Source organism: Pleurodeles waltl, chromosome 1_1 (assembly GCF_031143425.1).
Source record: "Pleurodeles waltl isolate 20211129_DDA chromosome 1_1, aPleWal1.hap1.20221129, whole genome shotgun sequence".
NCBI lineage: Eukaryota > Metazoa > Chordata > Amphibia > Caudata > Salamandridae > Pleurodeles > Pleurodeles waltl.
Genome location: NC_090436.1, coordinates 949,476,338 through 949,503,432, shown reverse-complemented (window position 1 = coordinate 949,503,432; position 27,095 = coordinate 949,476,338). Strand labels below are relative to the sequence as shown.

Below are 27,095 nucleotides of genomic sequence, written 5' to 3'. Positions count from 1 at the left end.
TGTTTAGATAAATATTACCTATTTTTCTAAACCTGTGTTGTGTCATTTTGTAGTGTTTTCACTGAGTTACTGTGTGTCTTGGTACAAAAACTTTACGCCTTGCTTCTGAAGTTACGTCTGCCTGCTCATGCCAAGCTACAAAGGGGGTGAGCAAGGGTTAACTGAGGGTGATACTCCTTTACCCTGACTAGAGTGATGGTCCTTGTTTGGAGAGGGGATAACCTGACTGCCAACCAACGACCCCATTTCTACCACATGGCCACTCTTAGACAACCTTGCAACTCTCAGTCTTAAGCATCTATTCAACATCCCCACTCACACAGTGGGCCACACCCTCAACCCCATTTTCACAGTAGGAAACAACATCACCATCTCTCAGACCTCCAAAGACCAGAGGACAGATCACCAATGTGTTAATTTCACCTTCACAAAGACCACTGCAAGCCACCACATTCCCCATCCCCCTGGCAGAAGCTGGGGCAAAGTCGTGAACCACACCTCACTGACGCACTTAGGCACCCCCCCCCACTGGATGCTCAAACGCAAACAACAGCATGCAAACTGCACCACTGGATCACAGAATGTGCTAACAGTATAGCCCGCTCAGAAATCCTGCTAGAAATCAGCACTGCAAGAAACCAAACTAGTTCACGACAGAACTCCAAGAATCCAAACACATTTGCAGAAGACTGGAACGAAAGTGTATAAACAACAAAACAACTGAAGACCACACAGCTTACAAAATCGCAGTCATCATGCACCACCAGCTCCTCAGAGCTTCTAAGAAAACTGCCATTCAAGAATGCTTCCGCACCAACGCACACAACAGCAAAGCACTCTTCACCATAGTCAAGGAATTCACGAACTTCGGAACTGACACCTCAGACATCCCCCCCTCTCAAAACCTCTGCAACGACCTTGCCACCTTTTTTCCACTTGAAAATCCAGGACATAAATGAAGGATCCAAGAACCAATGCCCGCCCCCACTAACCCTAGTGCCATAGAGTAGAGTGGTGTACAGAAGAGTGAGGTACATTATGGTGGAATACAGTATAATAGTGTAGAGTGGAGGGTCATAGAGTGGAATAGAGTCTAGTTAAGTGGCATACAGTGGAGTGGCATACAGTAGAGTGACATACAGGTGACTAGTGTACAACAGAATGGTGTAAAGTGGGCTAGCATGTAGTGGAGTGGCAGGGAGTGGAGTGGCATAGAGTTGAATAGTGTAGAGTGGAGCTGCTTAAGTGGAGTTGCATGGAGAAGAATAGCATAGACTGGGGTCACGCAGAGTGGAGTGGAATAGTGTATAGCAGAGTGGCATGCAGTGGTGCAGCATGGAAAGAAATAGCGTATAGTAGAGGACGCAGAGTGGAGTGTGGTATACTGGACTAGGGTACAGTGGGTTAGCGCAGAGTGGAGTGGTGTACAGTGGACTGTCGTAGAGTAAAATAGTGTACAATAGAGTGTTGTAGAGTGTAGTGGCAGAGATTAGAGTAGCATTCAGTAGATTAGCATACAGTGGAGTAGCAAAGATTGGAGTGGTGTAAAATGGAGTGTGGTAGAATGCAATAACGTACAGTGGAGTAGTGTAGAATGTAGTACCATAGAGTGGAGTGGTGTACAGAGGAGTGAGGTACATTATAGTACAGTACAGTATAATAATGTAGAGTGGAAGGTCATAGAGTGGAATAGAGTCTAGTTAAGTGGCATACAGTGGAGTGGCATACAGTGGAGTGACATACAGGCGACTAGTGTACAACAGAATGGTGTAAAGTGGGCTAGCATATAGTGGAGTGGCATGGAGTGGAGTGGCATAGAGCTGAATAGTGTAGAGTGGAGCGGCTTAAGTGGAGTTTCATAGAGAAGAATAGCACGAGTGGAGTGGAATAGTGTACAGCGGAGTGGCATAGACTGGAGTGGCATGCAGTGGTGTAGCATGGAAAGAAATTGCATACAGTGGAATAGCACAGAGAGGAGTGCTGTAAAGTGGAGTGGTGTACAGTAGACTGGCGTAGAGCAAAATAGTGTACAATAGAGTGCTGTAGAGTGTAGTGGCATAGAGTGGAGTTGCGTGCAGTATAATAGTGAAAAGTGGAGTGGCATAAAATGGAGTGTGGTAGACTGCAATAGAGTACAGTGGAGAAGCATAGACAGCACTAGCATGGAGTGGAGTGACGTACCAGGGAGTGAGGTACAGTGTAGTGGGATATAATAGAATAGCATAGAGTGGGGTGGCCTTCAGTGAAAAGCATATAGTGGAGTGGTGTTGACTGGAGTAGTGTACAGTGAAATAGTGTACAGTGGAGTAGTGTAGTTTAGAGCGGCAAACAGTGCTGTGGGTACACTGTAGTGGCGTACACCGAAGTGGCATAGATTACAAAAGCATACACTGGAGTGATGTAGAGTAGAGTGGTGTACACTGGTGTCATGCAGTAGAGCATGGTAGAGTGGAGTGGAGTAGAGTGCAGTAACAGAGCTGATCGGCATAGAGTGTAGTTGCGTACAGTAGAATAGGTTAGAGTGGAGTCGCATAGAAAGGAGTGCAGTACAGTGGAGTGGCGCAGAATGAAGAGGTGTACAATGTATCGTTTAGTAGATTGTCATAAAGTGGAGTAGTGTATAGTAGAGTAGCATAAAGTGGAGTAGCATTCACTGGAATAGCATATAGTGCAGAGGTGTACACTGAAGTGGCGTACAGTGGAGTGGCATAGAGTAGAATAGCGTAAAGTATAATGTCATTGAGTGGAGTTGCCTACAGTGGCATAGCATGCAGTGGAGTAGCATAGAGTTGAGGGACATATAGTGGAGTGGCGTAGACTGGAACCTCATAAATTGGAGTGGCACAGAATATAATAATGTACAGTAGATTAGTGTGGAGTGGATTACAATGGAGTGGTGTACAGTGGATTAGCATACAGTGGAGTGATGTATTGTGGAGTAATGTAGAGTGGGGTGGCTTAGAATGTAACAGTGTAGAGTGGAGTGGCATAGAATGGAGTGGCGTAGAATGGAGTGTGGAAATTAGACACAGATGTAGCATGAAAGTTTGTAAACGGATATATATGTAATGTGTCAGGAATATGCACAATGAGGTGTAAATGGTAATTTTTCATAATATGCGTGAATAGTGTGAGTAGCGTTAAAGTTACAAGTTTCAAAAATCTAAGTTATATATTGTGCCATGGTATATCATGATAAGTGTGCAGTATACTGCGGTCCATGCAGATAAGAAACCAGTATATGAATGGCTAATGGCTGTTTTTACCAAAGGTAAAAGGCATCCATGTAGTTTTTAGCCCAGTTTGGCTGTGTTCTGCCTTTCGCTGCATTCTGGGTTAGTCATAAATATAGGTAAGCAGTAGGTTTAGCTGTTGTTCACTACCTATTACCACCTTGTTAAAGTGGTAATGGGTAGAGAAATTTATTTTTAATTTTCTATCAGTTTAAAGAGAATAGAGCAGTGGTAATTTGTAGGTATTGCCACGTTACTCCATAGACATTTTTGTGCATATTTGAATATGCTAAAAGTATAAAATACACTATGGTGGTCATTACGACCATGGCGGTCAGGGACCGGCAGGTGTAATGTGGCGCCCGTACCGCCAACAGGCTGGCGGTACGGAGGCCCTTATTACGATCGCGACGGTAGAGCCGCGGTCGCACCGCCGGGGCCGGCGGTTTCCCGCCGTTTTAGCCCGGCGGTGATAATCCGCCAGGGCAGCGCTGCAAGCTGCCCTGGCGGATTATGACACCCCTACCGCCAGCCTGTTTGCACCGCCAGGAAGAGGCTGGCGGTAAGGGGTGTCCTGGGGCCCCTGGGGGCCCTGGCCAGCTTTTCACTGTCTGCATAGCAGACAGTGAAAAGCGCGACGGGTGCAACTGCACCCGTCGCACGGCCGCAACACAGCCGGCTCCATTAGGAGCCGGCTCCTATGTTGCGGCCTCATCCCCGCCGGCCCAGCGGGAATGTCGTGATGGGGGCGGCGGGAGTGCGGCCGCATTGGCGGCCGCACGGCGGTTACCGCCAAGGTCGTAATGACCCCCTATATTTGTAGACTTTTGTGAATTACAGTGTATTTTTAATTCTTTAACATATTTTTTAATTCATTTTATGTACCTCTGTACTACAGAGGTAGCGCTGTGGCACTCCATAGATTTTTTAAAAAAATATATAGAAACATTAATATTTTCCCTACCAATCACCACTTCAATAAAGATATGGAAAAAATATCAGACCTAATACTTACATATATCTGAAGCTGTAATGTACAACCCAGCTAAAGTATAGCTAAAAACAACATAGCTGCCTTTAAACTTTGTAAAGGAAGTCATTAGCCAATCACATCATGACTTGTCATTGCTATGTACTTTGGTACGTTCAAGAAATACAGCAATATTTCACAACAGTACCACGACTAAAGATATCACTAAGATAAAATGACTCATAACTTAAAAAAAGACTAATGCTAGTTACCTGTAGCACCAAAAAGGATAATCTGTGCAACATAATGTGTAATCCTGCAAAATTTCATTCAAATACGTCCAGCCTTTTTCTCTCTATGCATGAGTACAACATCTATAGGAAATGCCTTTTTGACCAAATGTGTTTTTAGACACCCTTTTCTCTTCAAACCCTCTTGATGAATATTCACTAAATTTTGCATACTGTGGAAAGGGGAATAGGTCTGCAAATTTTTGTGGAGGTTAGTCAAATGGACGCACAGTTATTAGGAGCCAAATTTCTGAGGAATTCCTACTCCTGGGAATCTTAACTGTAACTACAGAGTATAGTATAATTATATATATAGACTAAAAAAAACAACAGTTACAGTCACGTTCTAGTTAGGTGTTGGCATGAGACATGAGTTAACATTAAAAAAAGAAAAAAACACTCACAATTCCACTTGTATTTAATGAACTAACTTGCACCCAAATAATCCACTGTATATGACCTCACATATTACATCATTCATGACACGTTAAATGACATCACGGATTATATTTAAATAGCAACATTATTGAAATTACTAATGAGACCCACGAATGATTCTTACAGTGTGGTATACAATTTGTGAATGAGGAATAATACAACAACCTTTATTGATGAATGAACTCATAAGCATGCCTGTAAGCTTTCCAAAGATGCAAAAGAAATTGGATATTTCAGAAGAAAAGCACTTTTGATGGATGTCATTGTTACTTTACTTGTATTCAACTAAAGGATGGGTGCAGTGGGGGTAGCTCACTTGCAGGCAGCTGGCCGCAGAGGTTTGGATGCAGAGTCAGCCCACCAGGCAAACCTACCAGCAAACCCATATTGTATAGGATGTATGGTCTGGTGTGACAGCAGACGTTGCAGACAACATCCATTGTGAATATCCAAAGTCTTTGCATGGTGGAAGTTGGCTCCTTCTGGAGGGGTGGGTGCAGACCTTGGCCACAGGCTAAAATTTGTGTCAAACTTGTCCTACATATGGCTGAAGATTGTGTGTAGTAGAGATTTGATGTTGGTGGAGGGTTGAGTGCAACACCTTGCCACACCCTAAGCAGTGAGACTAAGGCCCTCATTATGACCTTGGCGGTAAATACCGAATACCGCCGTGCTGACTGCCACCAGCATAACGCCACGGATGCGGACATCCATCCGCCACATTATGACAAATACATACAAAATCGATAGAAAACAGCCACAACCACACATCCGCCAGACCCACTGAACGTGATAAACTGTTGGTACTACCATCCATACCGTTATGCCACCAATACTACGTCCTCCAAATAATGACCCAAAATCACCACAGCGGACATTCAACAACAGTACACCATTTGCGGTGAACATCGCCGCTGCAGATAAGGCCACCCAAAGACAAAACAAGACAACATTGGCCAGAACAAAAAGCCCACACCTGACACAATCACACACACCCCACACACCCACCAACAGCATTATAAAACACATTACCCACAATCCTTTGCTAACATGAAAAGACTGCAATAGCTAGCCAAGCAAATCACAAAGACCTCTACACACACACCACAACCACCCATTCATCCATCACGCATCCCACACCTCACACCCCACCACACTACTCAATACCCTGTGAACAACACACTTCCCACAAAGGCATCCCCGTTTCACTGATGAGGAGTTGCGGGTCATGGTTGAGGAAATAGTCCAAGTAGAGCCACAGCTGTTTGGAGCACAGATCCAGCAGCTCTCCATTGCCAGGAAGATGGAGATATGGTGGAGAATCGTGGACCGGGTGAACGGCGTGGGACAGCATCAAAGAACAAGTGACAACATCAGGAAGAGGTGGAATGACCTACAGGGGAAGGTACGTTCCACAACAGCAAGGCACCAGCTTGCTATCCAGAGGAATGGCGGTGGACCCCCACCTGTTCCCCCACAGCTGACAGCATGGGAGGAGCAAGTCTTGGCAATTCTGCATCCTGAGGGACTCACTGGAGTTGCCGGAGGACTGGACACTGGTGTGTCAATATTTACTACCTATCCCCCCATACCTGCATGCCACCACCACCCCTCACACTGACACCTGTCACTCCATTCCATCCCACATAGTGCACCACCACAATTAACTAACCTAAATGTGAAGCCCTGCATGCCATACCCACTGCATGCACATCCCTCTCAGCCCTGCGTGCATGCCCACCACCAATGCATGCACCGCATGGAGAAATAACAATCCCACAATACATCACCAAACACAAACAAAGGTGGCAGGGCAACCGCAACAATATAGGGGAAGCTAGGGAAGCAGAATATGTCACAGACATGTAGCATAATACACCACTTACAACCCCACAGGTGCCCCAGTCAATGTCAGCGGAAAGGAGGTAGCACGGCTACCCAGTCCCCCACCAGAAGGTGCCCCCAATAATGACAGCAACTTTGGAGTTCTGGATCTGGATGAATCCCTGGCCCATCAGGGACCACTGGTCAGTCGGCTACCCCAGTCCACATCCAGTCCACCACAGAGCCTCCCCCCTCAGTATCCAACACCACAGCAGCCACCCAACGCCCCAGACCTCTGTCCCCAGGACAAGTCAATCAGCAGTGTGCCCGCCTGTACAGGGACCCCAGTCCACACCTCACAGGCAAGACAATGAGGGTCTTGGGGTCAGTGGCAGTGTGCACACCGTTCAGGGGACACAGGCACAGGGGACCAGGGAAACTCAGAGTACATCTGTGCACCAGTGGGAGGACAGGCTCAGAGAACCAACTGTCCAGGAGGCACTCACTAATGTCCTGGGGGCATGCCAACAATTCAAGGACAAGATGGGTCAGGTGATATACATCATGCAGGAGAACCAGCGGCTGCAGGAGGAAAACCACCAAGAGATCTAGAAAGAATTGCAGACCCTGAACACCACCATGGTCTCCATAGCAGGGGTGCTGGGTGCTATAGCCAACATCATGATGGAGTACACATCACACCAGCAGGCCACTTTCACTAGCCAGTCAACTGACCAGCCCTCCACATATGCTGCAGCTAGTGAACAGGAGGCCCTGCCACATGACCCACAGGCCACCAGCACCCCTACCCCTGCAGAAGGTGAACCACTCCGCAAACATTCCCTGCGACCCAGACAGACACCAGAGACACATGCCAAGACCACTGCCAGGAAATAAGCCCCTCCTGAATGTCCCCCTTGTGTTCCACTGTGTCACCTTGCAACTGCCATTGCTCCCCTTCCTATTGGCCCTTAGACACTGGACCTGTGCTCCAAAAAGACTGGTAGTGAACTACCCTGGACTTTTCTCAAGGATCACCCCACTCTATTGAACTTCCCATTGTAGAACAATTTTCAATAAACACCCTTGGACACAACTTGAGTAATAATTCTTTATCTACAGGTAGTGTACAATGTAATGAACTGTAATGAACTGCATGATCCTGTGTACATGTCCAGTAACATGTTGATTCATCCAACAAAGGTGTCTCAGCAGTCTGTCCACATCACAGCAGTACACCGTTGGAACAACACTAACATCCGCAAAAAGGGAAGGCATAGCTGACAGTCAGGTGGGATTGGATGCAACGGGAATGACTAGCATCATGCTGCAGTCACACAGTACAACACTAAAATGTGGAAATGTTTAGTTCAACAATATTACCTGAGTGTCATTGGAAGTACTGATGGATCAAATGTGACCTGTTGTCCCCATCCTCCTCTTCTTCCTCCTCCTCACTGTCCTCATTGTCCACTGCTGCCACAGCTGCATTGTCACCCCCTCCTCCTACAGATAGGGTACATGATGTCTGAGGGCCAAATTTAGCAACATGCAGCACACAACAACGATTCTACAGCCCTTCCCAGGGGATTAGCATCGGGATCCACCAGTCAGATGGTGGTACCTCAACCTAGCCTTCAGGAGACCAAAGGTCCTTTCTACAATCCTCATGGTACGGCCATGAGCATCATTGTACCTATTTCCAGCCAATGTTCTTGCATTCCTAACAGGGGTCATGAGCCAGGACAGGTTTGGGTAGCCGGAATCACCTGCAAGAAGTAAGGGACACACATTAGCCCTGCACAATGGCATGGGCCATGATTCCTGAAGGCATACACTCACAAACATTGGGTGGGGACACAGGCTCACATATTAGCCACACTCTGTTCTTCTGTAGTTGTGGTATCAGCTGTGAGACACTGCTATTCCTCAGGACAAAGGCATCATGCACCGACTCTGGATACTTGGCAGTGACATGGGAGATGTACTGGCCAGCCAGGCACACCATCTGGACATTGAACGAGTGGAAACTGTTCTGATTCCTGTACACTTGTTCATTGGCACTGGGGGGGGGGACTAAGGCAATATGGGTCCCATAGAAGGATCCAATAACTTGAGGTATATGTCCCATTGCATAGAATCCAGCCTTCACAGTGGGTAAATCATCTACCTGGTGGAATGCGATGTAGCTGCACATGTGTTTGAGCAAGGCAGACAAAACCCTTGCAAGCACGATAGAGAACACTGGCTGTGACATCCCTGCAGCCAAGCCCACTGTCATCTGGAAAGAGCCTGTTGCCATGAAATGGACTCACTGAGACTACCTGCACAAGAGGGGGAATTGCTGTGGTGCTACGGATAGCAGGTAGCAGATCAGGCTCCAGTTGTTCACACAGCTCTGTGATTGTGGCCCTGTCCAGACAATAGGTGAGTATGATGTGTCAGTCCTCCAGGGTAGCCAAGTCCACAAGGGGTCTGTACACAGGTGCCTCCTCCTATTTCTCCGCAGTGGTTTGTACCTAAGGGATCCACATGTAAGAAAGGAGTGACAACAGAAACCATGAACACACTACAGAAGTGTACACAGAGCATGTTTGTATGTTGGACACTGGAACTGTGTAGGTGAATACATTCAACTACAAGAATGCACTAATTATTCTGTACATGTGTACCAGTATTAGAAAATGGCACCTGCTTGTCCTGTATTAGGGGACAGGTGGAAGTGACCTCACACCGCTTGTGTTCGCGGCATGACGGAACGCGGTCTGCACCGCTGTGCAATTCCTCATTAGCTAACATGGCCCTCTATGGAGTATGGGAACCAATGATGATCAACGTCAGCGATGACAGTGTTCTCCATTTCCTTTCTACCACTTCACTTGATTCCTGATTTTAGACAGAACTACATCTCCACTGCGTGTGCTGCTATGACCTGTGTCGGAACCTCCCATGGCTTGTGCGACAGGGGAAAGGCCCCCAGTCTTCACGTCGGAGGAGTTGGAGTGCCTTGTGGACGGGGTGCTACTCCAGTATGGCTAGTTGTATGGGCCTCCAGAACACCAGGTGAGTACACCATGGGTATGTTGCATGCAACATGACTGCATGGAGATGTGTGTGTGTACTGGCAGTGTGTCAGGTGTGGGGGTATGGCTGGTGGCAGCGTCAACGCAGGGGCATGGGTCATGTGTGTGCCTGATGAGGGGAAATGCTTTTTGTGGGCCATATGTGTGACTGGCTGGATTGTTAGGTTCATGGTGTACCACCTTCTGTATTTCCTCTGCAGGTCAGCGCCCATCAGAAGAAGGGATTGTGGCGTGCCATCGCCAAGGACGTGCAGACCCTGGGGGTCTATAGCAGGTGGAGCACCCACTGCTGGGAATGGTGGGAGGACCTGAAACGCTGGTCCCAGAAGACTGCAGAGGCCTAGCTGGGGATGGCTTCCCAATGAGGGAGGGATGCCTGTCGGAACCTGACCCCCCTGATGGCCCACATACTGGCAGTGTCCTAGCCAGAGCTGGATGGGCGCTTGAGGGCATCACAGCAGCCACAAGGGGGTGAGTACAGTGTGTTTGTCAACCATCTCTGTTGTCTGTGATGGGATTTGGGTGCAGGGAGTCAGTGGATGTCTCAATATGCCAGTTCAGATATTGCTGCATGGTCCATCTCAGGTTAATAGGGTGTAAAGCATGTATTAGATAGCTAAGTAGGTGGCTACCCATGTCAGACAGGGCTTAGCTGGTCCCAGTTGGTGTATAGCTGGCAGTGCTTGGCTCCTTCCTGCTGTCGTATTTAGCCAATGGTATGCCAGTGTGGTCCATACTGCCCATTCTCAGTCTCAGTGTGTGACAGTGATGTGTCTGCCATATGTGCTATTGGTGCTGAGATTGACCCTGTGCTCCGTTTCTCTCTCTCCCCCTCTCTCTCCTTTTGTCATCCTGTCCATGTCTGCATTAGCATCATCCGGTGAAGGAGCAGGGGCACCAGCGAGTGAGGGAGCTGCAGCCCACAGGACCCAGGAGGCAGTGCCCGTGCCTTCTCAACCAGGAGGGTGGGCATCTCCTTCCCCCAGGCACCTCAGGCCCTGACCCAGTCAGCCCTGCTGCCCTCTGTGAGGAGGCTACTGACCTCCAGAGATCCAACTCTGTAGGGCAGTCAACCATTGTGAAAGCCATCCAGGGGCTAGCATCCCAGATGCAGCAATGCAATGCCTTCCTGGAGGGCATCCACGGTGGGTTGGCGGCCCTACAGAGATTGTTTCAGGCTCTGGCTTCTTCACTGACGGCAGCCAGTGTCCCTGTTTCATACATCCCCCCTCCAAGTTCCACTACCCAGTCCCAGTCTCCTCAGCCCCAACCCATCCCATGCACACATTCTGACAAGCATGCGCCCAAAACAACACACAAGACTTGCACAGACAAACACAAGCAGCACACTTTAGTCCACAAGCATTCACACAGTCAACAGACAGATGCACACACACACCATCATCCACTGCCTCTACTGTCTCCCCCTCCTCCCTCACAGTCACGTACTCACTCACACCTGCATGCACTGCATCAACACTCCCAGATCCTGTCACCTGTACAGCCTTGCCCACAGTCACCAAAACAGCAGACATGCATACATGCACCCCACACACCACATGCTCAGTCATCACCACAAGCACCTCAAGCATCACACCCACCTCACTTGCAGACACCACCACAACATCCATACACACGTCATGTTTGTCCTCCCCCACCCTATCTGCCCCCCAGTAACACACACATGCTCACACTCTGACCGCCAAGACCCATCCACCTCACACACACACACACACACTGTCCATGCACCTGCACACAAGTCCAGCACACCTCTTCCTCCTACAACCACTCCCTCTACCTCCTCTCCCATCCCTCCTCCCACATCCTGCCCCATTGTTCCGAAGAAGCTTTTCCTTGCTCGCCTTGACCTCTTCCCTTCCCCTCGTCCCCTCCTGCCCATAGGAGGAAGGTCACACCACCCCAGCCCAATACCTCAAGCACCCAGTCCGACACAGCTCCACCCTCAAAGTCTCCAGCTGCCACTAAGGGGCACATGAGTGAGAAGCCGGACCCCCACAACAAGGACACTCCTTCCCCCGCAAACGGAGGGCTAAAGTGTCGCCCCCTCCCAAACAGACTGGCAAGACCATGGGACCACCTCCAAAACCCAGGGCCAAGGAGGTCCCAACGAAATCCCTGCCCAAGGAGGCCCCACAAAAATCAAAGGCCAAGAGGCCGAAGTGATTTTTGAAGGTTACATCTGGCTGAGCCCACCCACTGGTGTGGCCAAAAATCATAAACACACCCCTCTCCTGCCCTCTCCTAATCTAATCAAGGGGGCACCTAGTTGTCTGGGGTAGCAGGATGTGGGGGTGTTGCTGGGTTGCTCCAAATGTCATTCTCTGCCTTTGAAGACCAGTTTGGCAGCCCTCCCCCTGCCTGCCTCACCATCTGCTGAGGGGAGATGCCCTCCCACAGGCACATCTCTTTGTGTGAAGCCAGGCCACTTCACACCTCATCAAGGCAGCCTGGCCAGGCTGCCAGAGGCTGGCCAGTCAGAGCATAGCAGCAAAAACAATGCAGGGCTGAAATTGGCAACTTTTAAGGTAAAGTTTAAAACTCTTTACCTGAACAAGTTATATTAAATCCAACAACTGGAAGTTGTGGGATTTATTATAACAATTCATTTGATACCAAACTCTTTCCTCTATCACTTAAGGGGACTTTTAAAATTAAAATAAAGTCTCCCCATTCTAGCCTATGAAGGCCATTCACTACAATGAGGGAAAAACGAATTTGGCTGTTTTTACCTCACCAGGGCTTATAAAACTATTTTTATAAGGTCCCTGCTTATAGTTACATGGCACCCAGCCCTAGGGGCACATAGGGCACACCTTAGGGGTGACTTATATGTAAAAATAAGGTAGTTTAAGACTCTGGAACTACTTTTAATTCCAAAGCCTAATTTGCATATAACTTTAATTTAAAAGCAGCCTGCAAGGCAGGCCTGCCTTTAAAATGACAATGGGCACCTCAGCAGTGCACCTATGGGTGCACTACCTATGCTGGGGTCCCTAAACCTACATGCACTACCATATACTAGGGACTTATAGGTAGGTTGACTTGGCCAATTATAATTAGCCTAATTTGCATACTGATTTTACACAGAGCACAGTCCCTAGGACTGGTTAGCAGTACCCAGGGCACCATCAGAGTCAGGAAAACACCAGCCAAAAGTGGAAAATGGGAGCAAAAAGTTAGAGGGCCTCTGCATTCAGCCCTGTTTCCTCACATAAAGGGGCATATTTATACTCCGTTTGCGCCGAATGTGCGTCAAAATTTTGACGCACAATCAGCGCAAACGTTGCCCCATATTTAAACCCTGACGCCCGAGCCCGCGGACGATAAAAATCCGCAATGTGCGTCATTTTCTGGATGCGGCAACCCGCCCTGCGTTAATGATATGCAGGGTAGGCGTTCCCGTCCAAAAAACGACGCACACAGCAGTGCGTCGTATTTATGCTTCCGGGCAAAAATGACTCTCGGCCGGGAGGCGGAGCAAAAAAATGACGCAAAGCCCGATGTGCGTCAAAATTTAACGCCTGGGTCAGGGCAGGCGTTAAAATGGGGCAAACACACCTGTATTTAATCAGAACACACAGACAAACAACAGAGCAGCAGAGCAGCAGAGCAGCAACAGGGAGACATGGAGGTGATTTTTATCCAGCGTGCACGTAGACGCAGAGCCCTGCAGCAACAACAGCAGCTACAACAACAACAGCAGGGACCCCAAAGGCAGCGCAAAAGGCAGGAGAGGATATTCCGCCCAAGAACAACCCTGCATGGCCTCAGGGAACACAACATCATCCAGAGGTACCGGTTGAACTGGCAGGCCATTCAGCAGCTGCTGAGAAATATTGAACAGTAGTTGGCCCCAACTTTGGTGACACCCCACACCATCCCAACAGAAACAAAGTTGCTTGCCGTACTTCACCTGCTGGCAAGTGGCTCATTTCAAACAACTGGTGCCCTGGTTGGTGGAATATCACAACCATCATTCTCCGCATTTCTGCCAAAAGTACTGGATGCCATCATTCGCCTGACACCCCTCCACATCTGCTTCCCTAACACACTGCAGAAGCAGCAGGAAACAAAACAGGGGTTCTACGCCATCAGTGGCTTCCCACACGTCCTTGGTGCAATCAACTGCACACACGTACGCCTTGTGCCACCTGCTGCAACAGAACACCTCTACCGCAACCGGAAGCACACACATTCAATCAACGTGCAGGCCATAGTCGATCACCAAGGATTGATCAGCAACATTGTGGCTAAATATCCTGGGAGTGTACATGACGCATTCATCTTCCGTCACTCTACCATCAACCAACACTTCCAGGATGGACGGTATTGCAATGGAATACTTGTTGGTAAGGACAAAAATCCAACTTATATACACACTGCACAGCAACCCTCTAGGACATACAACACATACACCACAATAGCAACACCTAGCCAGGAACACACTGAGGTCCTCACATCACTAGCCATGTGTCTGAAGTCACCATTGAACCTGTCACACATTGGAATGTACTCTACAGCTTAATGTGAAGACATTAATGAGTGTGGTTGCCTAAATGTCACCTTGCAAATTGTAAGTGTCACAATAACCTGTACATTAATACATTGCATAAGTCTTAAGGTATGGGATGTCCAGGGTACTTTCATATGAACGTGTTAACTACACTTTAATTTTTAACTCTGCATGGAACTATCATCTCACCCCCAGTGAAGACACACGGACACGTGTATCACAAGTCACAATGCTAGGGAGGGCACACTGTACTGAAAATCCCAAAACATACTGCTGACAAACGGTTAGCTAACAAACACTTGCTCAGCCAAGGAAAAAACTCAATGCAAAAGTTTTAGCCTACAAGTATAGGTTGTCACATTAGTACACAAAAGAGTCACAGACAACACAAGACAACTACTGCCATCAAAGGTCTGTACAAGAGTGCCTCCTACATCTACATGATCCCATTCTGTGTTTTTCTTTCAGCTGATCAGGGGTATGGCATCCAGCCTTGGCTAATGACACCATTTGGGAACCCAACTACTGCTGCAGAGCGGGCATACAACGACGGCCATAAGAGGATACGCAGCATTGTTGAGCGGACCTTTGGGATCCTCAAGTCAAGGTTCCGCTGCCTTGACATCACTGGCGGTAGCCTACTATATTCCCCAGAGATGGTCTGTAGGATCATACTCACTTGTGCCATATTGCACAATATTTGTGTAAAAAGGAACATTCCCCTCCTCGAACCAGACCCAGACATGCCTGAAGACGACGAAGAGGAGGATGCTGGCCTGCAACAGGAGGGGGAACAACCAAACACGGCTGCTGGAGTGCGTAGGCGCCAACAGATTGTAAATAATTTATTTTCATAATTTCTTATATCACCACTTATTGCACAATTGTAAATAAACACAGATAACAAACACCACATCATGGTTTGGCCTATTCATTTCTGCCCACCTTTAGTTTGAAATTGCTGAAGAAGAATGTCGTCTCATTGAGCAATAATGACATAACACTCATTACACAAAAAATATACACCACAAATGTCTGCACAGAGGCTATGATGTTTCATGATACATTACCATCCACAGAGGCCAACAGGAGTAAAAATGTGGCAATGACACATGCCTGATCCAGACACCTGAGACATTCTCTCACTCAGCACAAAAATGTAGCTCATTTGAAAGTCTCATTACACGTGTTCAGTGACAGGGTGAGACCATCCATGTGTACGTGACCATGTCCTCAATGGCTTCTCTCAATTTTTGCTACAAACAATGCCCAATTGGAACAAGATTAGCTGCCACTAACTTATGAGGAGACCTTGAAGTTACAGTGACAACATACACCCAGACAGTTGATAGTGGATCTACATTGGACCACACATATAAACATATGCCATCCAATCAACCAAATATTTGCAAGCAGCCGATCACAGTAGTGTCCCAGTTCGAACCTAGCAGGAAGAATGAAACATGCCACTAAACCAGGTAATGCATAAAGGGCCACATACATCAAAAACCTATTTGTCATCAGCACATGAGGAACGCAGAGATTTAGCAAAAAATGTCAGTGCAAAATGGTATGTCAGATTGCTCCAAATAATCAATAGGGCAAACGTCAAATGGGCAAATGGGATTATTGAATGGCTAACAGTGAATCATACCCTATGGCCTTCCATGAGCCTGCTGCTGCAGGTTTAGCATAACAGAATAAATGAAAGCCGTGGATAAATTAGCAAATCTGGAAGGGCAAACCCTAGGGTGCTGGGGGCCTAAGTCCACCTCTACCGCCCCCCAAATATACAAGAATTATGTACATGTGAAGTAAACACATGCATAAGGCGCATGTGTGGCCTACATGTCAAATGTAAAACACATATAAGATACACAAAATCATTATTAGGACATGGTTAGCCCCATAAAAAGTGTAAGTGACAATTGCACTACCTGTTTGGACTATAGATAAATGGATTACCGTGATAAATGTGGACACATTTTTGCTAAGGAATACATCCTGGTATCCCATTCATCATTTGAAATTAGCCATCAGCAATTACCCAAAATATGTGTACAAATATGGGTAATAACCATTTTGAGCAATCATTAATATTACACTGTGAATGCCTTCTATACATCCAATAAGGGACATGTGTCATAGCTAACCACAAATGTGTATCACATAGCACCGTTTGGTCATGACAAAATTCCTTTCACAATTTGAAAAAATTAAGACATTTTTGTCAAAATGCGTCATGTTTCCACGCATACAGCATGGGCGTCATAATTTTTTGACGTACAGGAGTGCACAGAATGCAGAGTCAAAAAATATCCTATTAAAAATAATAGATTAATAAGCTGCATTACATGGCCACCATATTTTCTATGATGCGTCATATTTCCACGCATACAGCATGGGCGTCATAATTTTTTGACGTACAGGTGTGCACAGAATGCAGAGTCAAAAAATATCATTTTAAAAATAATAGATTAATAAGCTGCATTACATGGCCACCATAATTTCTATGATGCGTCATATTTCCACGCATACAGCATGGGCGTCATAATTTTTTGACGTACAGGAGTGCACAGAATGCAGAGTCAAAAAATATCCTATTAAAAATAATAGATTAATAAGCTGCATTACATGGCCACCATATTTTCTATGATGCGTCATATTTCCACGCATACAGCATGGGCGTCATAATTTTTGGACGTACAGGAGTGCACAGAATGCAGAGTCAAAAATAATTTTCATATTTGGTTCTCATATTTGCCAGCGAATTACATTTCAACTCTAGAACTGTAAACTCAGCCTCACACAAATGTAAGGGAACAATGTAGAAATTATTTTTGACTCTGCATTATGTGCACTGTTATGCGTCAAAAAAATATGACGCACTATCTGTATGCGTGAAAATATGACGCATAACGGAAAAATAAAAACGGCGGCCATTTTATGCAGGATGTGATGTAATAGGATATCCTGTTTACAGAATCTGTACTGCGAGTGTACTTTCACTTTCACTTTGCAGTCTCAGATTATTCTAGACTGTGTGGCTGTGTGAAAAGTGTTGTCCTGTGTTTTAGTGCTTTTTGTCCAGTGTACCTTCTCTATTGTGCTTTTGTGATCATTGTCTTGTTGTCTAATATTGTCTGAGTCTGTTTTGTATACTTTTGTCAAATCCAGTGTTTCTTTTTTTTGTCTGTGGGAGTCTGTTCTGGGTAGTTTAAATTTGGGGTTAGATGGGCTATTTTTCTTAAGTTTTCTTTTTCCTTCACTACTCTACCTTTCCCCATTTCCCCCTTTTCCTTTTTGTTCTAAATTTTTCACCTTTGTAATTGTAAAAATGTCAGGTAGGCCACGGCTTGCCAGGATGGGTGAGGAGGAATTGGGGGGATTTATTTGGCTTGTTTGCCATTTCCTCCCACTCATGCTGGAGGCTGGGGGCCGTGTGATACAGGGGTATCACACGGAGGCACGTAAAGTCCGGTGGGGGAAGGTGCGCCATCACTTGGTCCGGGTCTACGGTAGCATGAGGAATGACCATCAACTCAAGTACCGCTGGGCTGATATGATAACCAGGCAGCAGGATCTGCTGGACCACCTGGGAATCAGGATTGGTGGCCATGTTGGTGAGTACAAATCAAGTATATGTGAATAATTGAAAGCTGTGTGGGGACATGTGATGATTGTTACCCAATCTGCTAGATAAGTAGCTGACTGTGTGTAATGCTAGGGAAACCTACTGGGTAATTGTTGCACAATGTGTAGGAAGACAAATGCTAGCAGTCAGATAGCTCATGTTTTCAACACATACCGGATGCCTGTAGCTGTATGTAATGTAGTGTTGCCTTTGTGTCAGACAAGCGAGACGTTAATGCCTCTATTTGAACTCTACAGGTCATAATTGCCAGTGAAAAAGGGATTTTGAAACATCAGACCTACATATGTAGACACCATAGCTAGACAGAAATTTGTAAAACCATTATGATGCTATAAATGAGTGGTGCTTTGACGTCAATTGAAGTTAGCTATGTTGTCCACACATATGTCACATGTGTGTCTGGTTGGTGTGTGTTGAAAATGACCACATAGCCTGTTTGAGTTTGAGGGGTCATGCAGTCCTCAAGTAACCAGCTTTTGGATGTCTCTCTGGGAGCACATGATGAGATGAGTGCACCCCGATATTGTTGGGGCATACTAATGGAGGTGTAACTTTGACACCACATGACTGTCCTGGCCACTGCATGTGTGTAGTATGGTGTGTAACTGTAGCAGGAGACTCATCCAATGTAAATGTTGATTAAGAAATCTGCCATGCAGTATGAGCATGTGTCAAAGTGTTTCATTACGCATGTTATATTCTCACATTGTCATTGTAACTACAATTGTTTGTCAGTGCACAGAGTCTGACTATATTCTTCCTTCCATGCTTTACAGGTGGACCTGCACCGTACACCGTGGGAGAGGTGGCTCATTTTGAGGACCCCGACACCTACAGTGAGTGTGGCATGAGTGCTATTTTTATTGTTTGCTAGTGATGCATGATGGACTACTGTGTGTTCAACAGAATTCAAGGTTTGATGTGCTGCCCGTTCATTGGTATTGTTGCATTAGTGGGATTTCAAATATCACTTCAGTTTCTGTAGACCAATGCTTATCCATCTCTCAGATTTAGGGGCTGTAGGTCATTCCAGTTGGCCCCGCTATGGGGAGTGGGATGAGTCATGTGGAATACACTGGTTAATGTAAGAGTTGCTCTGGGACTTGGCTTGTACTGAGTCTGCATTTCAGACTGACATTCTCCCACATAGCTTCTGCAAAAGGCTTGTCTTAAATATGCTGCTTCCTAGTTGAGGATGGACTGAGTACACTGTAGGTTGGATCTTCCGGGGGCATGTACTTCCACAAGTTGAACTAGAAGTGTGTGGGACTAGAGTGCAATGGCCTAGGTGTTCATTCTACTAATGATCATGGGTGTTCTTGCTCCTCTGTGTGTGTATTTAAATATGCCTCACTGGTAGTATGTGATGATGGCCTGAGTCAGTGCATTTTGACATGTGTGGACCTTGGATAGGACGATGTTTGGCTGATTCCAAATTGTTGCTGGCCCTTCACTGGTGTTGTGTGTGGAGGCAAATACTTGTTGACCTTTCTATACACTCCTGGGTGTGCATTGAATCTGGGATTGTTGGTTGTTTCTCCCACCCCACCCTCAAAGACTGCCATGTGATTGGGAATAGGGTACCTAGGACTGTAGCAACCAGTATGTTACACATACTTGTGACCTTTTGCAACTTTGTTTAGAACCTAGTGTACACATTCGGTTATGGCACATGAGTTCAATATTTGCAAACAACAATTTACAAATGCCATTGAGTGAGGGTTGTGATAGTTATCACATAGAGTGACATATGTAGTGAAGTCAGTATGCGGAAGAGGTTCAGCCATAATGTCAGCTGCATTAGCCATTATTTGGATGAGAAGTTTAGGCAGATGTCACCCATCATGTAGAGACATGGATATGCTAGGTGTGAGATGGCCTTTTGTATGCAGGCTTCACATGTACTTCCTCTGAGACTTTCAATGAACTATGTTGTGACAATCGCTGTAACAAATACAGTACAAGTAATGTGCAATTGACCCATTGTGCTATTCCACCCAATGCATTTCCTATGGTAAATAGTTGCCATATCTCTTCACAGCTGCAAACATGAGTGCCGCAGAGAGACACCAGTTTGAACAGCGGGCAATTCGATACCAGCATATCCTGCAGGTGCAGTCGGGGTTCAGGAGGATGGCCCGCACATACCAAGCCGATCGGGCCTCCGGGGCATTGTGGGCCTCACCACAGGGTGGCCCTACATTGCCCACAACAGCCACCACCACCACATCCACCAGGTCTCCCCAAGTGGCCCCAGCAACGGCGGGGACAGTTGACCCTGCCTCGTCAGCACGACCTGGACCCAGCCATTTCCAACACGCAGGACAGTCCAGTGGGCATACAACTACTGCCACACCGTCCACCTCGGCCAGCACACAAACTGCAGCAGCCCCTCCTGTAGGCCCAGCGGCATTCCTGGCATTAAGCCGTAAAATGGACAAAGTTTTTTCAAAGGTGGACAAGCTAAGCCAGGATGTGGCATATATTAAGAAAATGGTTCGGTCCATCAGGCGGACCCTACGGAGGGCCAACCTCTAGGACTTTTGGCATGTTTTACATTTACCCCTCCCCTCTCTCCTCTTTCCTTTTTGTACTGATAGTTGGGTTTTGGGGATTAGTGTTAGGTTAGTGTAGGTTGTTAGCTTAGTTAGTGTTAGGGAGGAGGGTGGGGGGTCCTTATTCTTTCTATTTTTCTTTTTTGTATGGGTGGGTGGGGGTCAATGTTGGGATTCCTGTTTGTTATTAAAAAAAAATATATTAAAAAAATAAATAAATTAAAAAATATATATATATATATATATATATGATTGTGTAGGATAGTATAGTATGTGTGTAGGTTAGTATGTGTTGTCCTGCATGTGTCCTGTCTCATAATGGTGAGTGGGGGGTTGATGTTTAGATCGATTCGTTATATGTGTAGAGTAAGTTTAGCTTAGGTTAGTTAGGGACAGTTGTGGGTTAGGAGTAGTCAGGTTAGATTAGTGTAGGTATGACTTTTCCCTTAGTTGCCTCTGGTGTGAATACATAGGTATAAACATACAGTTAACCCTTTGCATTATGCGTTAACTGCTACTTTATCATGGCCTTGACATCAGTGTAGGTGAATGTTTTTCTATGACATTTGTGTCCTATGCTACCCACCACAGAAAATGGAGGTTTAACATGGCAGCTACCCCTGTGCTAACTTGGTAAGTATCCACCATTTGGGAGACCCACCATTGGTAGTTTACATCGATCACCAAGGATTTGTGTTGATGAGTAGGTATTCTACATCACAAAGTGTGCTTCCAGACTTGGTATTGTGGGTAATTTATTAGCTCGGACTGCAGTGTGATGTTCAGGGAGATCTTTGTAGATGAGGTGTTGTTAACACTCTTGTCTTGTTGCCTTCATTGCTGACATAGATCATGTGTGTAATAATTCAGCATGACTTCCCTTCATGGAAGTATACTCAAAAAGGGTGATTTATGCAGTGTTTATTTGTGTTTGCTTAGATTATGCTGCATAATTTCATGTTTTAGTATTGCATGGTGCCTACATTTATCAGCCACCATTAGTTGACTTGAATTGCTATAGATGGAGCATTATTCTGTCCAACACAGCATGATTGTGTGTGGTTTGTCCCTTCATCAGTTATTCTCTTCAGGATGGTAAGGCTATGATGCAATCCTGGCCACTGCACAGATGTATCAGACTACATGATGTCAGGACAGTTGTATTGACAAGCTACATGGTTGTCACACAGGCACTTTAGAGTTATCTACTGCACAGTTGATGTTTCAAATAACATAGAGATATATTAGGTGTGCAAGTGCTATTTATTGATAGGTGCTGTAGTGCAAAATGTCCATTGTCCATGTTTGCTAAGTCCGTTCTGGTGCATTCTTACATGGTGATCCTACAGAAGGGGTGTGGATGATGCTCCTGACATGCTGGGGTGATGTCACAGACAGTGCAGAGGGACAGGATTTGCCGAATAGTAGGAGAGAGACATTCACTGGCAATGGTGACAAGTCATACAGTGGTTAGCAGAACAGTCATTGAGTGTACAGTAGTTGTAGTGAGACTGGCATTTGACAAAAACGTAGGACCTTGGTCAAAGTAGGCCATGGTGCAGGGACTAGTGCTTCCGGGTACTCTTCCGTGAGAATGTGATCTGTTCCATGTCTTCTTCTTCTGATGTGTGTATTGCCTGGTTTGTCCTTGTTGTTGTTGGTTGTGAAGGGGCAACACACACCTCAGTGTTAGAAGACGTGGAGCCAGACATCCCGGGGGCTGCTCCCTGTGAAGTTCTTAAGGGCAGTACTGCTGTTTTTTGAGAATAGCAGCCACATCACGATGGTAGGCAGCCAGGTCGGCCCTGAGGGGTTCAATGTTGCATTCGTGCACACGTTGACTGGATTGCAGTTGTAGGTGTTGTGTCAACTGTATTACAGCTGTGCTGATTTCCTTCTGTGTTTTCACAAGTTCCTGCAAGAGAGTTAGGGCTTGCATAGCAGCTGCCTGATCTGCAAATGACGTCATGCACGAACGCACCCCCTCAAGGCTGGGTGCCATATTTTGCATCCCCACCCGCACCTCCTTGGCCAGCTCCCGCTGTACACCAACTACAGTTCTTTCAAAGCTGGTGCCAGTGTCGTCAGAGTCCTCAGCTGTGTTGGAGATGGCAGGTCTTACAATTGGGGTGGTGGGTGGGTCTTCTGTGATGGCTGCTTGTTCTGTGCTCCTCCTTGTGACTGAAGGTGGGGTCTGGAGGGTTTCAAGGACCTTTTGGATGGTCTCCTGGGAAATGTTTATGGGCTCGTCAAGCATGTCATCAGGGAAATCAGGGACAGGCATATCGGCAGGAGATCCATGTTCCTCTGCAATGAAACAGGGTACAATTAGTGTGTCTGTGTTGTGACAATTTTGCCGTAACATGCAAGCCTTTTGATGACTTTTACTTTGTGCTCTGGTTTGGTATTGGTATCTGCTGTCCTTCATATGGGCATTGTTATAGGCCTATGGCCCACCTGTGTGTCACATGTATGATATAGAGTTATCAGACTTGTCTGCCTAATCGCCTCTAGATGTTGCTTTGTACCAATTAGGGAATAGCCATCTTTTTGTCCTACTCGTCCCTCCGTGTATATCTATTCTTATGGTGAGACCTTTTGTCGCGTAGGCTCTCATTATCCTAAATGAGACTACTGGATTTCTAGGCAGCAGGATCGATAACGGTGTGGGGGACTGAGTCTGACCCACTTGTAAAGAACTCTGTCACCCTAAATCCGGCTAACTAGCAGTGCCTCATTTCTCCCACGGGGAAGAAATGTTTAGGCAGCCGAGCGCATGACATCTTTGGAACTTCTCAGGGAAGTCGTGGTCACCCAGATCCAAGCCAACTCTCTCATTTACAATATGATCTCATATACAAATGACAAAGACAGTATACGTTTTATATAATGTTTTAATAAAACGACTGTATTTTAGATAATAAGGCGTGAGCCGCAATAACCAGAACAATACAACATAGTAGGATTGAAATAGTCACCAGGAGAGTAAAACATAAGAACAAAGCTATCATAGTGCCTAACAGTTTCTACTCTCCCTCTGCTTGTTCTATTTAGAGCACAGCATGTTAAGCTTCTAGCTTGCCTTTCCGAATCACTGGGGAGACATCAGCCCTCATACCTGAGCAAAGGCCTGTGATCTGGTTCAGCATCTGCAACGAGGAAGTCAGCGTCTAGTTGTGGTTCTCTGGTCAGAATCTCCCTCTTGCGTGTATTGGGACAAGGAAGTGATTTTATAACTAACATGTCATCGTGATCACAAAATGTCCTTACGCAGGAATGCCAAATCTAAACTCCTCCGTCTATCGGCAATGTACCAGACTGTATCCTTGACTGAAGCACAGAGTGAATATGTTATGGAGAACTCCAGTGCTAAAGTAGGCAAAACAGTGTGATATGAATAAAAAACAACACTGTAGAACTGGCTATTTGAAAAATAACAGTACGAAGCCTAATAAAAAGCATTTAGAGCAAAGTGCACAGAGGCTCTAAGCTGTCAGCAAATGAATAAAATACATTCAGGGCAAAGTGCACAAAGGCCTAAAGCCTGAAGCTAATGCGCAAAGGATACGTAAAACTAACCACACTACACTTTCACTGGCTGTGGGTGTTGTGATTGCCCTGGCAGCACACTTGCCTCTCAGGACCTGCCCCAAAATCTTTTTATTCACATTGACCTAATTGTAATTGTTATGTGGCATATCCTATGCATGGCAATGTTACGATGTGATATGGATGTAGACATTGTTGATGTTTCCAGCTGATGTTGGGTAATGTGTGTTTAATTGGATTGCCCTGTTTATCGTATCAATGTCCTATTTGGTTCTTAGACTGTGCAGGTGTGTTTCAGTGACCAGTTGCATGTGTCCCCTCCTCAATGTTGTTGTCTGAGCAGTATGACATTATTGATGTTGCCTTGTTAGCCAGGCACGTGAGGGACCCTGATGTATGCAGCATGTGTATGTCCTTAGTGCTGTGTGGCTCCTATTGCTGTTTACTTTGGCTGATGTATGTGTCAACTATGGGCATTGGCATTTGAGTGTACTGGTGCCTTTGTCTTATTTCTGGAAATAGTTGCAGATGTCATCTCACCCCCTAATTTAGGTATGTATGTTCCATGGGGAGGTTCCTGCCATTAGCTACTATAGCTGCACAGAGATCAGAGTTGTTAGTGTCAACTGTTGTCGCAGTTACATTGCAGTTGTTGTTTTGGCTACTGGATTACTGATAGGGACCTAGTTGATGTAGGATACATTTTGACTGACGAGTGCCTGGATGTAAGTTTGACGTAGTGGCCTTCCCACCTGTCGCGGCTTTCCCTTAGCTCCATTGTTGTCATGACAGGATGCCCCCATGGGACTGTTGTTGGTGCTGTGTTTTGTCGTGCCCCAGCTTCTGTCTGTGCTGGGCATGCCCCCCTGCCGTGCCCCTTTACCCATGCCACTTCATATATATGCTGACTTACATGCATTGTGTAGTAGGTATTCCCCACCCCGGTTGCAGTTATCATTATTGCATTACAATTCCCCATGCGACTTACCCTGCATGTGCATTGTCTCGTGGTAGTCTGCGCTGTCCTGTCCTTGAATCCCTGTGACGATCTCCTCAGGGATGACGGCTGCGACCATCTCCTCCATGTGGTCCAGGGCCTCCTGGTGTGCTGGACTCCCACCTCCAGTCTGCAGTGCTGCCTTCCTGTTCCTGGCCATTTTTTCTTTTGTCCTACGTTTGCAGTCATGCCAGCGTTTCTTACACTCGGTGACTGTTCTGCGTTCTTCAGCCACACTGTTGATCTTGTCCACAATTTGTTGCCATATGGCCTCTCTCCTGCTGATTGGCAACTTAGAGGTGATGAACAGTTGGTACTGGTGTTCCGTCACCTCTTTAACCAGGATTTCCTGCTCCTCTGCACTGAAGCGACACTTTCTTTTTTTTCTATATATTTCTTGGTTCCTGTATGGATCATCCCGGCTGGTTCCTGGTCTGCTGTCATCTTCCTGGGGTCTGTTGTGGCATCTGGGATCCATTTTGGCTCTCCTCTGCTGAAAGGGCAGTGTTCACGGGTAAATATGACGCTATTGCGTCAAAACAAACGGCGCTTTCCGGGTTGCGCTGTCGTAAATCGACCCACAGTCATTTGCGTCGCGTTAACGTTGGTTTCCTTTACGACTTGACGCCGCTGTGTGCGTCACGAAATAATGACTCCCACCTGTTGGTTGCGCCGCCGTGCGTCAAAGTATAAATTTGACGCCCGCACGGCGCATCGAAATGGCGTTAGCCGGCGGTAATTTTTTTTACGCAAAACTGCGCCGGTGCAGCTTTGCGTCAAAAAGTATAAATATGGCCCAAAGTATTTTGCTAATACAGTGCATTACTAAAGATCAATGTAGCAAAGAGAAGCACAGTTATTGTCATGGGTGACTTGTCAAAATCAGTTCTTCAGACATGGCTTTCGAGAAGCTGATATTAACCAGAATAGCATAGAACATATACATCATACTAACATAGAACTCCCAAGTATTTATGGTTATCCAATATAATATTGGAAATAATAAGTTTTAATTCAAATCGGCAGTAGAGTCGCTCATTTCCTTTAGCCGTGTCCGTACGAAATCCTGTGAATCCCACCGCGAACCCCTATTCCAGCTACACCAACCACTTTTGTTTTTGTTCTGTTATCAATGTTTACTTGAACTGTGTGTTGAATATGGAGCTGAGAAATGTTCAGTCACTGACAAGCTGCAGTCATTGCAAGTACATCTTTCAGATAATGTTTAAAACGGATGAGGAAGGGGGTTGTAAGTGTCTATAAAATGTACCCTTACTTTAGTTTATCTATAATTCTGAATAATTTTTATGAACAGATTGTTTGAAAGAACTATTTCCCCTTAAAGATTGTGTACTAAATTAAAGGTCAGGTTCACATTTTAAGAGATAATTAAATTACCTTTAAATTAACTACATTATTTTGTTATATATAACACCATCACTAAATAATATACATTGTCCCTCAAGGTTGTTGTGTTGTTTACTTCTTTTTGTGACCAGATAAATTGAACCAAAGTTCCCTCCAAGATAAAAAAAAGTAATGGTTGTAGTCAGCAACACAATGCAGCACAAGTACATTTTATGGAATCTAAGTAGTCTTAGAAAAAACATCTTGCAAACCTATTATTAGTTATATCCACAATTACAAAGTTAGGAGGGAGTGCTAGGAGACCTCCCAATGAGATACTGAGCAAAATGGACCAGTGCATGATTATACACGGGGCCGTTACATGCGATATACTACCAATGCATCCGCTGCCATGTTTGCTCTCATTATTTTGCTATACTCATTTTATTTGTATTTAAATGGTTGGCACAACCTAAGAACAAATGTAAAAGTAAAAATGCAGTAAAATGAATAGCTTGATATCCCCAATTTCATTGAATATCAAGCACAGCGGTAAATTAAAAACCATGTATTTAACTTTTTTATTTTTTTATTGTATTTTTTTATTGTCATGTTTGCTC

The 27,095-nt window shown here is 45.8% G+C and overlaps 1 protein-coding gene across 1 annotated transcript in view; it reads left to right on the top strand.

Annotated features, from left to right (window-relative positions):
* Window positions 1–27,095, top strand: part of LOC138289760 (alcohol dehydrogenase 1-like) — a 510,381-nt gene that overhangs the window by 298,138 nt on the left and 185,148 nt on the right. The window lies entirely within an intron of this gene.